This window comes from Hevea brasiliensis, chromosome 5 (assembly GCF_030052815.1).
Source record: "Hevea brasiliensis isolate MT/VB/25A 57/8 chromosome 5, ASM3005281v1, whole genome shotgun sequence".
Classification (NCBI taxonomy): Eukaryota; Viridiplantae; Streptophyta; class Magnoliopsida; order Malpighiales; family Euphorbiaceae; genus Hevea; species Hevea brasiliensis.
In genome coordinates this window covers 97,807,707-97,822,523 of record NC_079497.1, presented here as the reverse complement: position 1 = coordinate 97,822,523, position 14,817 = coordinate 97,807,707, and positions in this window count along the sequence as shown.

Here is a 14,817-nt window from a genome sequence, read left to right as displayed (position 1 = left end):
CAATTTCATTTTTAATTTTAGTTAATAATTGTTCTACACTCGCACTTGCACAACAATCCCTCTTTATCCATATCTTACACTTTAATAAGTCATATACAACTGCCACTACTTTTTGCTAATCAAAACAGTTTTTTAGTTGGCTATCTCAATGATTTCATAGATGATTTGAAAAAGCATAAGGAAGTGTGCTCTTGATCACAAATAAGTATACCATACCTAAACCACTTTCAGATTTTTGTAAATTTGGCAAAATAAATTTATTCTCTCCATGTATCTTTTACGATTGATAAGTATTCCAGAAGGAAACATTAGTAATTGAGCAAGAAACTCAAATTCAAGATCATAGCAGCTGCTAAATAAGAAAATAAAGAAAAAGTATTAGCATGATAAAAAAAAAAAAAAGCACAACCACTAAAAGCAGTAATAAACCTAGGAAAAATAAAAGAAAAGAATCATAAAGTTGCAATTAATTTTAGAAAACAAAAATTAATCTAAAACATAATAAAAAGCTATGTCAATAAACAGATACATTAGGAAATAATGTTGCACATTTAAAACCAAAGCAATAAACCTATATCCTTTTTATATTCTCCTATAATAAATACTTTTCCATTGACCAAAAACTTATGTGCTGTCCTCTTTTTAAATGACTAGTAGCAAACAACAGAAGGTTTCTCGAGCAACATACATGACATTAAACTAAGTTAAAAAAACATAAAACTCTAACGGCAATAATAGCAAAGGAAAAAATGAAAGCAAAAGGAAATAAAGGCGCAATTTATTTTTTAAACATAAAAATTAATTTGGAACATGGTGCAAGTTAGCTTGATGGACTGAAACAGTGGCAAAGAAACATTGGACACCCAAAACCAAAGCATTCTTATATTCTCCAATAATAAGTGCCATAATCAAACCATTTACAATAATTTAAAACATAATAAAAAAATGTACATAAGCAAGATATGGATAGTACAATTTCAATTATATAGAATTCTTCTATCAATTACGTTGAAATAGCAACCAACATACTCACACCAGGGAATGAAAGTAAGAAAATATACAATCCACTACCATGAACACAAGAATAACAATTGCCCCAATAATATTTTATATTTTTTTTAAATAATCATTGTAGTTTTCTATTTATAAATAGATTTAAGTTCCTTTTTTTCTAGGAAGAGATATGGATAGTCAGATGTCTATTATATAATATTTTCGAATCAGTTAAGTTTAAATTCATCAATCAGAACTTTCAATTCAACAAAGTATAAACTAAGAGTTTCAATCGACTCACTAAGAAGTTGATGAACATCAACGTAGATTTAAGTAACCGAACCAAAACCTTGGATTGATTGTTTCCTTCAATATCCATTGCATAACTACTGCATTTATGCATCTATTTATCTAACACTGAAACTAAGGAAATGATAGCAATATCTATGGGAATCCCAAATGATACATTACTTGAGCAAGAGATTCAAGCTGGGATGATAAGACAATTGGATAGCAAAGAGCATAATGATCTTTACATGGAGCACCTATTGATAATGAACTTCACTATAAGATTGAATTAATCATCAATAAGTTGGTGGACAAAGTAATGGAACTTACAAATAAAGGGTGGATTTGCAAACGATGATTCTCTAGGTTCAATTTTAAAGAGATTTAAGAAGCTGTACTGTGTCGCTAAAAGTATAAAGGAGATTGCTTGATTAGAATCTTGCTAACTTAGAATATACAAAGATAGGAGTCTCTCAAATCTATCAGCTACATAATAGTATATTACTAAAAGAACTATGTGAAAGGGTTCCTATATTCTACGGAATTAAACCACGGCTTAAAACACAATTAAAACAATTAAATAAAAGGTGCAATTAAAATAATCAATTTTTAAGACTCTTACATATAATAAAGAATAAAACATGAGAATAAACAGTAAAAGTCACAAAGAAACATGCACTTAACATACTAGAACAAAACTGATTGACAATAAAAGTATCATAAAGAGCAAAAGAAAAGGATAATAAAATGCAACAACACCACCTGAAAAACATAATAAAGTTCTCAATATTCGTGAACAAAAAAAAATTAGGATACCCATATTACTCAATTGAGCTAAATGTTGAATCCAAAAGAAACAAGTGGAGAAACACACACATAATACCAATGTAACACCCCTAAGTTCGGTAGTGCGTTCTGCTGCTCCAGTGACCAGTGTTGTCCGGACAGCTAGGATGCCTAGAACCACACTTCAATGAGAGTGAGGAGACATAAAATAATGAAATAAAAGAAAAGAAAGTACAAGAAAAACAAAGGAAAAATGATTGCAAAGAAATGTGATCAAGTTAAGCAGTAGGAAACCTAACGATGGGTGATCCGCCTTTGGGAAGTCACGGCGTGGACCGTTGGTAGCCTGGACTGCGGGGAACCCTGGAAAACATTTTTGGGACATAAATAGACCCTTGTTGAAGAATAAATATCATTAGAAATATCAAAGAAAAATTAAATAATTAGTACAAAGAAAAGTGAGAAATCGAAAAACAGACAAAACCCGGTAATACCGAAAAATCAGGAATGCCACCCGAACAGGGGCATTATGGTCATTTGACATCCCGAAGTGTCTTTTGACCTAAATTTCCATTAAAAATAAATAATGTTACACTTAGAAAATGAAATGAAAAATTAAATTGGTGGTACCTAAAGTAAATAGTGAGAATTAAGGGTTTAATGTGGGATTAAGTGAAAGTAACTTATAATATGAATTAATTAGAGTAAGTGGACCACTAAGAGAATAAAATAAACACATTATGGGGCTGATGTAAGTCCACTATGTCCAGCAGCCACTTCATCTTCTTCATTTACCATCCAAGCCGTGAATGAAGGGAGAGAAAACTCCATGGACATTTTCATGCAAGCTTGATCCCTCCTTCCATTTCAACTCCATTCACTTAGTGTTCTTCACTAAAATTTGTCTACACATCACAAGGAAGATATTGATACCAATTTTGGGAAGTTTGGTGAAGGTTTAGCAATTTACAATTAAAGGTAAGTTTGCATTTTTGAGAAGTTCTTTGTTAAAGTTTATGTTTATGTTATGGGTATTGGTTTGGTGAAGGAAAATTTTGAGTTTGAAGGGTTATTGTTGTTGCCATTTTGGACAGCCATGGGTCACGTTTTTGATGAGGTATTTGTGTATATAATTGATGAGAAATAATGTTAATCATGGTGATTTAGTAACCTAGTGATTTAATGCATGTATATATGGTGAATGATGCACTTTGATGGGAATTGGCATATGGTACGGCAATGTGATGTTGATGAATGAATTGTGGCAGCTTGTGGACACTTGAATAATGGTGTATATTGAAGGGAGTGTGGGCAGCATATTGACCTAGAAGGATTGATGATATGTATGTCAATTTACATTGTAAAGTGTATGTAAAGTTTGAAATGTTTAGGTGTGTTTGTAATGGTACCTAGAAATTGTAATTGTGAATGATATTTGGTGTGTTGAGGGTGATTGGAATCTGCCCAAGATAATGCTAATGTTATGTAGAAAATGTTGTTGGTAATGTGCCAAAACAGTTTGGTAGGGTATGGAAGTAAACCTTGCAAAGGTAAGTGTGTGTTTGAAGTTGGGATGTGTAATACATATTAAGGGCAGTGTATATTTTGGCCTATAACCTTGAATGTGTAACCTTAATTAGTATGAGACCAATTTGAGGTGAAACTAGGCACAAAATGTGCCAACTTTCATTGAGAAACCATGCCAAAATTCTGCTTGCAAGGTGACCTAAAAATTTGACCAATTCGGATTAGATGCAATTAGGACCTGAAAAATGACCAATTGGGCAGCAGTGAGTGTTTAGGCCATAACTCACTCAAACCAGGTCCAATTGACCTGAAATTTTGACCAAGAATAGTTAAGACCCATACCTACAAGTCTTATGAAGACACCAAAGCCAAGAAATGACCATAAGCAAGTCAAACAACTTGCACAAGTTCGGGTCCAAAAACTGGCCGAACCAGAATTGACCACTTTGACCTAAAATTGACCTAAAATGGTACCATTTGACCAGCAATAGTGTAATGACCATAACTTGGTCTACTTAACTCGGATTGACCTGAAATTTTGCACCGCGTGCAATAAGACCTAGATCTACAAGTTTGTAGTTTCGACCGAGACCCGAAAACCGAGGGAACTAGATCGTCCGGTTAGGTCAAACCAGTATCCCGAAATCCAGCAAGTCGCATTAAAATGCACTAAACAAGGAAATGACTTTGGTAAAACGTACCAAACCTAAAACCCTATCGAGTGTGACATATTAATGACACTAAAACCTAATTTATCTAAAACGCATCGAGGGTCGGTATATTAGGTGATTAAGTGAATAATTGAGTTCAGTGCATTATTTACCAAACACCATCGATAGAGACAGTTTAATTTAGCACTGAAACACTTCAAATTGTGTTTCTCAGTTAACAAGGACTCAGCAAAAGGGAAAGAAATACTGAGTCAAGACCAGGAGACAAATATCAGAGGTTTGTGCACAACAACTGTTTCTTTTGAATTATTTTCAATGGAAATAAATATTGACTATTTGCATATCATTGTTTTAAATTGTGGAAATGTGTTTGGTGGACACTTATTGATTGAAAAACATTGTGAATGGTTTGAAAGCGTGAAAAATTGTTTGAATGATATTTGATGGATACTTATTGATTGAAAAGCACTGTAAATGGTTTTTGTGGAAATTGAAGTGAATTACGAATTGTGTTGCCATTTTGTGAATGAAATTATAACTTTGGAAATTTATTGGATTCTCACGAATCATTTGAATAAAATGTTTGGAATTGTTTTGACTCACAATTGGCATGACACTGATAATATGTTCCTCCTCCATTAATGGGGTGAGTGTGATTATTCCTCCCTCTTTGACTTATTAGTGCAGGGTGAGTATGATTATGTTCCTCCCTCTTTGACTTCGATCTGAGGTGAGTATGGATGAGTTCTCATTATATAGCGAGCGTCCGCCCTCATTGATTTCGATTATTGGGGTGAGCATGTCTTGTCGTGGTGTACAACACGGCATATATGGAAAAATTGTGTCATGGCCTAAATTGTGTTATAGATTGGCAACTTTGTATTCTTGATTATTTGATCGAATTGTGTTATTATGTATTGTGAGATTGTGAAATTGATTTAAACTCTTATTGACATATCATCTATTGAATTCAACCATGATCGACTTATTGAAAATTATTGTGATATTAACAACTGGCGTTTAAAGTCTTGTTGACATGTATTGTCTTGAATTTAACTATGGTTTTATGTATCCACTATTGATATGATTTATGAATTGTGATTTAATAGTTGTATTTGGTTAAGGTTGTGCACCTCTGAGTCATTGTCTCAGCGATAGCTTTATTCTTTATCGCGGTAGAGAGCAGAGCAGGCGTGAGCTAGGTCGCTAGTATCGCCAATGAGAGATTTTGGGTATAGTGAGTATACCACATGTGGCATTTTGTCTTGTAATGTATATTCACTGTATGTATATTTTGTTCTTGGTTTTGAGCGATTGTAATTTTAAGTTGTACAGTAAAGTTGTAAAATAAATATGAGTTATTTGGCTTGTAAAAATTGTGTTATATCTTTGTATCTTAGTCTTTGAAAATCACTGTGGATTTGACTTGAGAAATGTGTTGTGTTGATAAAAATGTTGGAGTTGAGATTTGAAAATATATTGAAGTGCTTTTCTGAGTTTTACAAGAACTGTTTTGTCCAAAATACAAATGGCACCTTGCCAAAATTTTTATAGATATTCCAAATAAATCAAATGAGTTAGTTGTTTCACTTCAGTTCACCAAAGTCTTTCACACCTGTAAATAGTGCTCACCACTGTAAAAGAAGTAAGAAAAGTTTTTAAAATCCCTTGTAGTGTATTTAATGGATTATCAGTAGACGGAGTTGGTAATTCATTAGGTATACTACGGGATCATGTTATGCCTTACAGAGGGGTAGGGTGTGACAACCAATATTTTCATTCCCCTTCTTCTTTCTTTAATTTTATTCTCAGAAACTAAATAAAAGTACCCATATGTCTTGTTGTGCACCACGAAAGCATGTAAATTATAAAGAAATAACGCAAGCATGCAAAACACAATATTTACGTGGTTTACCATCTCCACATAGAACTACATCCATAGGCATACCATCTTTCACTATTTGTAAAATAATCATCAATTATAAGCTCAAAGCTCTACTACCCATCATTTGAATCATAGCCACAAGAACCCTTACAATATAACTGCTCATAGTAAATATATTGTTATTTTTTGTGGCTCGAAATTTGGATATATTTTCATAGACCTGAATTGTGACTCGACCAGAAAGCTTCGCACTGTGACTCGATTGGGATAAAAAGTAATATCTGTGGTGGTTGCAGAAGGCACGATATGGACTAGTATAAATATTGTAATATTCTGCCCTTTGCGGTAGAGTTGTGAGATATTCAGAAAATACACTGGGGTTAGGGTTTGAGAGTTCTGAGTGATTGTATCTTGCTCTTTTCATCATAGTGGAACTTTTTCTCTTGTCTTGCCCATGGAAGTAGATCTTACGGTTGAACCACATTAAATCCTGTATTATTCTTATTCTCTTTTATATACTGTGTGATTATGCGGTTTGTGTGTGTACCTTAGATTTGTATGCCTATTATAACAAACTAGTATCAGAGTTTTGTGTGCAAAACATAGGGTTTACAGATGGCATCATCTTCAATGAAGTATGAGACAGAGAAGTTTGATGGTGGATTGAGTTTTAGTCTATGGAAGATTAAAATCAAATCTTCCTTGATCCTACAAGGTTTATGGAAGGCAATCAAGGATAACTTTCTAGAAGGTATGAAAGAGGCAAAGAAGGCTAATCTGAAGGAAAGAGCCTTGAGTGTGATTTTCATGAGCGTAACTAATAATGTTCTACATGAGATTGCTAGTGAAAGCTCAACATCTGCGGCACGGAAGAAATTAGAGGAATTGTGCTCCACCAAATCACTGACCAATAGCCTGTATCTAAAGAAAAGGCTTTACAATATGAGAATAAGCAAAGGCATGCTTATTAAAGAACATCTGGATAAATTTAATTCAATCATTATGGACCTGAAGAACAATGATATTGATATTGATAGTGAGGATCAGGTTCTTATTGTGTTATGTTCTTTGCCATCCTCCTATGAGACTTTTGTTGATACTCTATTGTATGGAAAAGACAGTATTTCGCTAGACGATGTTAGTAATTCTCTAAAATCAAAGGAGTTGAAAAAGAATTTTTCAGATAATAGAGAAAGATTTAAGGGGGAAAGTTTGGTGAGCAAGGGAAGAACACATTTAAGGGAGGTTTCTTCTTGCAGGAAGAAATCTAAGGCCAGATCTAAGTCAAGAATGAAGAGGCTAACTATTTTGAGTGTGGGGAGCAAGGTCACTATAGGAGAAAGTGTCCCAAGTTGAAAAATAAGAAGGAAAAGAAACCAAAAAGTTCTGTGAATGTGGTTGGTAGTTTTATCGATTCTGATTGTGACAATAGTGCTAGGGCAATTTTATCCGTGAGTTCAGATCATCGACAAAATTCCTAAATTCTTAATACTGGTGCTACTTATAACATGTGTCCACACAGAAATTAGTTTGTCTCTTACAAATAGATGAATGGTAAGGTATTTCTGAGCAATGATCATGCATTATTTATAGAAGGAATTAGTAATATCGATTGAGGATGTTTGATGGCATTGTCAGAACTATAGAGTGTTGGAATGTTCTAGGACTGAAGAGGAACCTAATTTCTCTTAGGACACTTGACTCTCATGGATTCAGATACAATGCAAAGAATAGAGTTCTCAAAGTGTGCAAGGGCTCTATGGTACTCATGAAGAGCAGTTTGGTTTCGGGATTATATTTTCTTCAGGGCAATACAATTTCATGTCAGGCTGCAGTAGCATCCAGAAGTAATAATCAGAATCAGACTCAATTATGGCATTTGTGTTTTGGTCATATGAGTGAAAAAGGATTATCTATGTTGAGCAAGTGGGAGTTATTGGACGGTTAAAAAATAGAATCTGTGGACTTTTGTGAACACTGTGTGTTTGGCAAACAGACTAGGGTGAAGCTCAATAAAAAGGTAATACACAAGACCAGAGGAACAATGGATTATATCCACTCAGATCTATGAGGTCCTAATAGAATCCCTTCTAAGTGTAGTGCCAGGTACTTTATGACTTTGAATGACGATTACTATCGAATAGTGTGGGTGCATTTTCCGAAAACAAAAGATGAGACATTTTCAACCTTTGTAAAGTGGGAGACAATGATTGAGAAGCAGATAGAAAAGAAGGTCAAATGTCTTAGAACTGATAACAAGTTAGAATTTTGCAATCATGAGTTTAATGCATTCTGCAGCAATAAAGGTATAGTGAGACACCGCACTTGTGCAAGGACACCACAATAGAATGGTATTGCAGAATGCATGAACAGAATGCTTTGTGATAAAGCATGAAGCATGCTCTCACATTCATAATTGGAAAAGTATTTCTGGGCTGAAGCAATTAATACAGCCTGTTTCTTGGTTAATAGATCTCTATCTATAGCTTTTGAGTGCAAAACTCCTTTTGAGATCTAGTTCGGTTCACCTGCTGATTACTCTCAGCTGAGAGTGTTTGGTTGCCCTACTTATGCTCATGTGAAGGATGGTAAGCTTGAGCCAAGGCCAACAAAATGCATATTTCTAGGGTATGCATCTAGAGTGAAAGGCTACAGGTTGTGGTGCAATGATCCAAAGTCTCCAGGATTAATTATTAGTAGGGATGTGATATTTAATGAGTCTACTTCATTGGATAGTCAGAGGGAGAAGTCAATAGCAGAATCAGATCACGGTGTCAGAGAACAGGTGGAGCTTGATATTGATACTTTAGCAGTTCAGTCCACTGATTCAGAGTATGAGGTGCAAGATCCTAATCAACAAGAGGATGCACCTAAGCAATAGCAATAGGAACCATATAGCATTGCAACTAATAGAGAGAGAAGAAAGATTAGACCCCCGCAGAGATATGCATATGCAGATCTAGTTGTGTTTGCCTTGTTAGTTGCTGAGACAATTGATGTGCATGAACCCAGCAATTGTAGAGAAGCTATTTCTTGTTCAGATGCAAATCAGTGGGTCAGTGCTCTGGGTGAACAAATTAAATCTCTTCACAAGAATCAAACTTGGGAGCTTGTAACATTGCGTAAGGGACAAAAAGTGGTAGGTTGCAAATGGGTGTTAAAGAAAAAGGAAGGCACGCCAGGGGTTGAAACACCTCGATATAAGGTATGGTTGGTGGCAAAAGGCTTTACTTGGAGGGAGGAAATTGACTTTAATGAAGTATTTTCTCCAATTGTGAAGCATAGTTCTATCAAGGTCTTACTTGCCATAGTTGCTCTTCATGATCTAAAGCTTGAGCAACTAGATGTGAAGACAATATTTTTGCATGGTGAGCTGGAGGAGAAAATTTATATGAGTCAGCCTGAGGGATTTGTCACTCGTAGTATAGAAAACCATATTTGCTATCTCAAAAAGTCTTTATATGGTCTGAAACAGTCCCCTAGATAATAGTACAAAAGATTTGATATATTCATGATTCGTAATGGCTTTATTTGTAGTTCATATGACAGTTATGTGTATCATAGAAAGCTTTCATATGATTCCTTTATCTATTTGCTATTGTATGTGGATGACATACTTATTGCTACTAAAAGTATGTCACAAATTAACATTCTAAAAAAGCAGTTGAGTGATGAGTTTGAGATGAAGGATCTGGGTGCTACAAAGAAGATATTGAGAATGGAAATTACTAGGGATAGAAGTGTTGGGAAGCTTTTCTTATCTCAATAGGCATATGTTGAGAAAGTGCTTAAGAATTTCAACATGAATAATGCTAAGCTTGTGACTGTTCCATTTGCTACCCATTTCAAGTTATCTACAGACATGTCACTAAAAACAAATAAGGAGATGAAGCATATGTCCAATGTTCTTTATTCGAGTGCTTTTTGTAGCATCATGTATGCTATGGTTTACACCTGACCTGATATTTCACACGCAGTTAGTATTGTGAGTAGATACATGGCTTGTCCTGGGAGAGAGCATTAACAAGCACTTAAATGGATTTTGAGGTATTTGAAGGGTACTACAAATGTTGGTCTAACATTTGATAGGGCCAAGATGAGTGATTCATTTGTTGGCTATGTGGATTCAAATTTTACAGGAGACTTAGACAAGAGGAGATCTTTGACAGGTTATTTGTTTACTCTTTCTAGAAGTGCTATCAGTTGGAAGGCAATATTGCAAGCTACAGTTGCTTGGTCTACCACAAAGGCTTAATATATGGCTTTAGCAAAGGCAGTAAAGGAAGCTTTATGGTTACAAGGTTTGGTGGGTGATCTTGGGTTGATACAGAATAGGCCAACAATGTTTTGTGATGGCAAGAGTTCAATATATCTCACAAAGAATCATATGTACCATGAGAGAACTAAGCACATTGGTGTCAGATATCACTTCATTCTGGACATTGTATCTCAGGGGACTATAGTTGTGCAGAAAGTCTTTACACATGATAATCCAGTAGATATGATGACCAAAGGACTTCCAGTTAGCAAGTTTAGGCATTGCCTAGACTTGGTTGGTGTTTGTAATGCTCAGTAGTGCCCTTGCGAGGGTATATGGCAAGACAGAGTGTTTGTGGTTATTTTATTGATGATGGAGGGAATTCAAGCCAAGGGGAAGAATTGTTATTTTTTGTGGCTTAAAATTTGGATCTGTTTTCATGGATCCAAATTATGACCCGACCTGAAAGCTTTGCATTGCGATCCAATTGTAATAAAAAGTAAGATTTGTAGTGGTAGTGGAGGGCCCAGGCCGATAGGCCCAGGCTCGAAGCCCACCACTGATCTCCTTGGGCGTGTGGGGCAACACCCTCGCAGTATGGACCAGTATAAATATTATAATATTCTGGCCTTTGAGATAGAGTTATGAGATATTCGGAGAACATACTAGGGTTAGGGTTTGAGAGTGCTGAGTGATTATATCTTGCTCTTTTCATCATAGTGGAACTTTTTCTCTTGTCTTGCTCGTGTACGTAGACGTTACAGTTGAATCATGTTAAATCTTGTGTTATTCTTCTTCTCCTTTCTATACTGTGATTATGCGATCTGTGTGTGTGCCTTAGATTTGCATGGCTATCATAACATATATTAATTTGTCCCTCCCATTCTCCTCTAAACATAACCTAATATATTTACTACTTTAACTACCTTATAAACCATAAAGGATGTCTTCAACTATAATGAGCTATAATACCTACCTCTTGGATTATGCCCTTTCTCCCTCCATGGGACTGTAATGGGCAGAGCCTTTCATCAATATACAAAGTCACTCCTCAACAATTACCAAAACCTTTCTCTGCAATAAGTGAAAGCCCCTCTCTATGAGCAAAGCCAAATAACTTTTTCATCATATTCTGACTTATAGTGTTAACTCACTCAATTCTAATCTAATTAGAAATTCCATTCAATTTAGGAATAACACTAAAATAAGAGTTTTACTCTATATAGAAAATATTTCTCCATCCTATTCTCTCATTTAAATTAGGAAAATATGTCTTCCAAATCCACTAGGGTTTTGGGTCACAATCACAAATTTAACAATCTCCATCTTGACTCAAAATCCATCAACTATTGCTTGTCTCAAAATTATTTGGTGTCTTTAATTAACAAATCTCCATTCTTGAGCTTGAACTCTTCAAATCTTCATATCTTCAATTTTTATCTTGGGTATAACTTGCTTCTTTCTTCAAAAACTTCGCATCATCAACTTTCTTGACTTTGAATCAAAAGCTCCACCTTAACTTCAACTTTCCACCACCTTGAGCTTGCATTACCATTGTTGCATATGTGACTTTCTACATGTCACAACAGCTCCACCTTCAACTGAACTCGCCAAGATAGTCCCCAAGCTCTAATACCAATTTTTGTGCACCATGAAAGTGTGAAAACAATAAAGAAATAAAGCAAACATACAAAACACAATATTTATGTGGTTCACCCTATCTACACAAGGCTACATTCATGGGCATACCATCTTTCACTATCCATAAAATAATTATCAATTACAAGCTCAAAGCTATACTACCTATCATCCCAATTATACCCAAGAGAATCCTCACATCAAAACTGCTCATAATAAATATATTAGTTAGTCTCTCTCATTCTCTTCTAGACATAACCTAGCATATTTACTATTTTAACTACATTATACACCACAAAATGTGTCTTTAACTACAATGGGCTATAATCCTTTCTATTGGATTATACCCTTTCTCCATCTCAAGCCGAAGTTTTTTTCTTCTCATGGGACTACAATGGGCTAAGCCTCTTATCAATGTGCAAAGTCACTCTTCAGCAATTGGCAAAAGCTCTTCTCTATAGGCAAAGACAAAATTCATCATATTCCTATTTATAGTGTTAAGTCTCTCAATCCTAATCTAATTAAAAATTCCACTCAATTAAAAATAACAATAAAATAGAAATTCTACTTTATGTAGGAAATTTTTTTTCATCCTATTCTCTCATTCAAATTAAAAAAAGATGTCTTCTAATCCATTAGAGTTTTGGATCACAAATCTAACATGTCCACCATCAAATTATGCATGTCAGACCAAAAACTACATAAATTAAAAGTTCCCATCAAACATATGTCTATAAATATCAAAAATAGGGTTCGAATTAGCTCTCAAATCAAATAAAAATCAGAAACACTCAACAGCCAACTATAACATAAGAAAATCTTCGACGAAATTCAATCAACACGCGGAAAACTAAATAAAATTTAAGTATCTTTAGAGCATCAAAATCGGCGACAATCAATGATTGCTCTTTGAAAGTAGCCATGCAACAAATTTTAAGAAGATATGAAAATAAAGGAATTCATTTATAGTGATGGAAAACTGTCGTTTAGTACAAATACAAGAATGCTTGAAAGAATGGACATTTAAAAATTAAGACTTAGAACAAGATACTGAATGAGCGGATGTTATGGGTTAATCTTACTCCACCTCCTGAGCAAAGGAAAATCAAGACTTACAAGATAGAGAGAAAAAAAAAAAAAAAAAAAAAAAAGGTGGTAGACAATCTCCCCTTCTTCACGTAATGAAGCTTCCTATAGTAACTTATTAAATTTTGCAGAGATGTCAGATAGAGAAAATCTACATTTCTATTACCAAAAATAAAACATTTTGCAACAAAATTTCACATCAAAAATATTTAAAAAAAATATGATTTAATAAATAATTAACGTTATATATATATATATATATATATATATATATATATAACTCTTATTATTTAAATATATTTTAAATTAATAAATTTGAATATATTTTCTATTACCAAAAAAATAAATTGCTTTTTAACAAATAATTAATGTAATTTAAACTTTTATTTATATAAAATATTTAAATTCTATTTAATTTAAAGGTAATATATAAAAAAAATGTGTAAATATTATTGTCAAAAATATATTTTATATTTGATTAATGACTTATATAAATAGATTAAGATAAGAAATACAATTAGCACAAATTAACCCATTAAAATTACAACTCAATATATTTAATCTAAATTCAATTTTCTATGTAAAAAAATAAATAAATAAAACCAAATTAAAAATTAAGTTGTCCACTTTCCATATAAAGACATATAAGTAATTTAATTTTTTTACTACATTATTAATATATATTTAAAAGAAAAAATTATTTAAATTTTTTTTATTAATTCAATTCATATTAAAAAACTAGTATATAATAGTTTTATTGAGTTATTGCAACTGGGCTTAACCATTCGCAATCCCGTTCGGCCGCAGCAACGCACCGGCCTGCTTTAACACCGTTTTTTTTTTTTATCTTATTTTTTCTATAATATTAATACCGTTTTCTCTTACTATTTTATATTTTATTATATTTTATTATGTAATTATTCAATAAGCTCACTTGTTTAATATGTACAATTGTTTAAATTAATAATAATAATAATAATAATAATAATAATAATAATAATAATTTAAACTTATTTTATTATTATTGTTAAACTTATTTTATTATTATTATTATTATTATTATTACTCTAGTGAATATTTTGTGAAGGTGCTTAGAATCAAGCTGGCCGAAATTTAAATAGTTATATAATTATTATAATTAATAAAAAAATTATAAATTGTATTTTTATTAAACAGTAATTAATATTTATTTTTTTAATTATATATTTTATTAATTTAAAGTAATAAGAAAAAAAAAATAAATAATAAAGTTCATACTACACTTAGGTTAGCAAACCTATGCATACACTCAACATGGGACCTAATATGTGAAGTAGTAAAAATCTGGTACAAAGACATTATAAGATAAAATAGGATATAAGAAGCTTGGAGGATATCTCAAAATGTGGGACTAGCATGTAACAAAGCCGCGCTTTAGTCATGAATTACTTTATTAGCGTGATGCCTACCCAAAGCAAAGGCTCAATAAAACTCTAAGATAATAAAAAAAAAAAAGAAACAAAATTTATGATCCAAAATAATCTGATTAAATTTTGACTAATCATCAGCATCAAATAAAATGGCATTAGATATTTCCTAGCAAATAATCTCCACTATCAGATGAAACATGTCAAAAAAAAACACAACATTTTTTTAAATCATGAAATTATTTAATTATTATTATGTTATTCACTTCCATAATACTT